Genomic DNA, 3652 nt, shown 5'->3' on the forward strand with positions numbered 1-3652 from the left:
ACACACACACACACACACACACACACACACACACACTTTCTCAACTTCACTGAAACCCACTGTCCCCTAAGGATATTGCTTCACCTCTCAGGTGGGGGCTGGGAGATGTTTTCTGTCAAACTCCAAATATCCCAGCATCAGAGCCAATGCAATGTCCTCCTGACGACCCAATGCCACTTGTAGACAACTGCACTCTTGTAAGTTGCTCCTTTGAGCAGATGGCAATAAAAGCCTCTTCTCCCTCTAGTCCTCACTTAATCAATTGGTCACTCCTTAAAGAATTTAGCACCCAACTCACAGTCTTCTTTTCACCCAACCCTACCATGGTGGTAGGCAGATTTAACATCACTTAGATTTACCATCAACACCTTGCCCAGCAGTTCTTTACCCTGACACCCACTGATAGGGGCCATCACTCACCTCGAGCACCAGTTTCCACAGTCACAGCATGAATTTGGTCAACGTTGGAAACTGCCCTTCAGATAATTCTGCAATAATATTAACACCTTCACCAACACCCCCACCTTCAACTTCTTCCCTTTCCAATGGCCTTGTTTTCGTCCCCTCGTACAACAATTCTACCTACCAAGAACTGCAATCCAGAACACTTCCACTTTCTCTACATCCAACAGCCTCCTCAGCGCTTGACACCTCTCTGTCAGTGCAATGTCACCTCCCTCCCCCATGTCCACCTCCAGCTCCTGGCTTCGTATTTTATCTGGCCTATTCCTATTCATCCTTACTCATACCACTTTCTTAAAAAGAGGCTATCCAGCCTTCTAAGCTAGAAGACGTTCTTCTGTTAAGCCATCTTGTAAGTTCTTTGTGCTTTTCCTAACTATTCTTCAAACACAACAATGATCATATTGCAATTAATGTCATTGTGGATTTGAACATGGAAGGTCTATTTTATCCTAGATTGTAAATTGGTTAAGGCCAGAGATCATGACTATTTTACTCTCAATCACATATGTCAACTAACACCATGCCTGGCACATAGAAGGTATTCCAGAAGTATGTGTGGAGTCACACACAGACACAGACACACACACACACACACACACACACACACATGCATACACACTCACATTTACCCACAAAGTTTTCTGCCAGTAAATGGGTATCCGTGTTGTGCAAGCAATGTGAAATCAAAGAGAACATTTTGGGGTTTTTGCTGCCTAACACCAAAACTAATTGCAGCCACTCTTCAAAAAATGCAGTAACTTTACAAACAGCCACATCCTGATTCTTATGGTAGAAAGCTCTCCATTCTCTGCTAAATATTCATCCATTGGGAGAGACACTCACCAAGAAGCTCAGCACTTTCTGTAAAGAGAAGCAGCAGGGATAGAAGAAAGTCAAAGGCAGGCTCCTGCAATGAAAGTTACCAGGAACAAGGGTGCAATCCCAGGGTGTGTAACACAGGATGGAGGAGGGAGATCTCACTTTTATTGTAAATAGCAGAATTCCTTAAAGATAGCTACATTAGCAGTCAGATCTCAAAGATGGTGGAAACACAAACATCTCTTTTCTCATTTGGGTCGGGGGCTCCAGCATAATTTCTCTGGACAGGAAAGGTGGAGGCGTCTTCTCTTCCCTTCCAACTACATCTGTCACTCAATCTTAGATTGCACAGGGAAGTCGACAACATGGGTGTCCCCCAACACGCTCCAAATCTCTCTCTTCATAACATTGTCAACGGACTGTCTTCATCCAATCTTGGAAGCAGTCTGGAAAAAGAAGCAGAAGAGAGAAGAAAGGGGAAAAGTTACAAGGTAGTTTAAGCTCTGCCAAAAATCACTTAACGCCAATATACACAGAGAAATGAATGACAGAAATCATTGCAGCAAGCATTTCCTCATAACTCCTTCACCTGGCCAGGGCCAAACCAAGGTGTGCAAATAATCTGGGCAACTGTATACTTTGGCACACCTTTGCTATGTGTACATATCTTCAACATTTATTTAGAGAAGGAGCTGGAAATTGCAAAGGCGGGACCCGGAAGGAACTGGCAGAAATGTTCAACTGCATGGCCAGAGTCCTGAGCTTTGGCCCCCAGAGTCGTGTGTCCTACTCTGCAGGCCTACACGTAATACGACCCACTCACCCCAGAGGCAGTGTAGCCTATTTCTTTGAGATCTCAATCCCATCCCTCTAATGGTATCAAAGTACCCTCCATTTACATATAGTGCTGTCTTTGAAAGGAGCCATGATAGACATCTATCCAAATTTACAAATAGAAAAACTGGAATTCCAAGAACTATGTAATTAGTATAAATGCTGGGACTATACACTGCCACATAATAAAATAGCATCAAAATGTACAATTATGTATAACACCTACACACTGATATAGGTCAAACAGCTGAATGATTTAAAGGAATTTTGTCATCAGTCAACTAGGTACTTCTTTTGTTGTTGTTGTTGTTGTTGTTGTTTTGAGAGTCTTGCTCTGTCGGCCAGTCTAGAATGCAGTGGCACGATCTTGGCTCACTGCAACCTCTGTCTCCAGGCTCAAGCAGTTCTGCCTGAGCCTCCCGAGTAGCTGGGATCACAGGCATGCGCCACCAAGCCCAGCTAATTTTTGTATTTTTAATAGAGCCAGGGTTTCACTATATTGGCCAGGCTGTTCTCGAGCTCCTGACCTCAGTTAATCATCCCTCCTTGGCCTCCCAAAGTGCTGGGATTACAGATGCGAGCCACTAGGCCCGGCCAACTAGGCACTTCTTAATGCAGTCACTTTGGCATGATACAAACAAAATCTTTCAAACTACAACACATCTTAGAAACAGCAAATACTACTACTGTTCACTTAGCAAGGAAGGTTACAAGTAAATCTTCCGATATCTCCATGTAAAGAAGTGTTCTAACAAGATCCCTTTGTATTAAATCAAGTCACCGGACTAAGGCATCTATTTTTTACCATTTACTCAAAGCAAGAGACAAAAAGACAGGGCTTTGGGTTTATTTATATAAACATTCTTCCACAGGTAGTCAGAGGAGGAAGGAGTACAATGTAATTTGTTGGTGGATGAATTTACACAAAAACGAGACTAAAAAAGAAAGGTTATTGTGACCCAACACTCACGGTTTACTTTTTAAAGTTGTGGGGAAAAGAAATGGCAAAGCCTTCTATTTCTGTGAGCATTTATTCTAAAAACTCGAATTAAATATAACAATACCTAGTCATCTCTAAATTACTTCAACTAAAAACACCAGCAAAGGCCTTACCATGTTTTTTTTTTTTTAAAGAATTCATTCTCATAATTTCTTCCTTGGCCCTAAAACGATAGTCTAAAAATAGTTCGATTTGCATCTTACTCTTTTACTGCCTTTCTACAAATACATTTTGAAAAGCTTACTTCCGGAAAGGCTATTGCCTGCTTAGCTTTCACGGTGTATGAGATCGCTCTGCTTCGCTCACCTGGAACTGCCCTGTTCTCTGTCCCAGCAACATGAAAGGCCATCCAATAAGGCGCATCCTTGCTAAATGATATCTTTACAATATGTATAGCTATGTGTATTTTCAAATGCATCATTGGTTTCTCAGGAGAGAAGGGAACTCATGCCAGAAGCAAGGAAAAGATTGAAAGGCAGACCAGGAAGCAGAGCTGGCCCAGAGCTGGAATATGGCAAAATGCTAGTGTTATTT

General features: G+C 42.3%; 1 long non-coding RNA gene across 1 annotated transcript in view; it reads right to left on the reverse strand.

Moving 5' to 3' along the window:
• The window catches only part of LOC108301513, a 42607-nt gene extending 38955 nt beyond the window's left edge, over window positions 1-3652 (reverse strand). Inside the window, exon 1 of the long non-coding RNA XR_001823908.1 lies at window positions 3425-3652. This is a non-coding gene — a long non-coding RNA (uncharacterized LOC108301513). The remainder of the gene's footprint in view (window positions 1-3424) is intronic.

This window comes from Cebus imitator, unplaced genomic scaffold (assembly GCF_001604975.1).
Source record: "Cebus imitator isolate Cc_AM_T3 unplaced genomic scaffold, Cebus_imitator-1.0 Scaffold35, whole genome shotgun sequence".
Classification (NCBI taxonomy): domain Eukaryota; kingdom Metazoa; phylum Chordata; class Mammalia; order Primates; family Cebidae; genus Cebus; species Cebus imitator.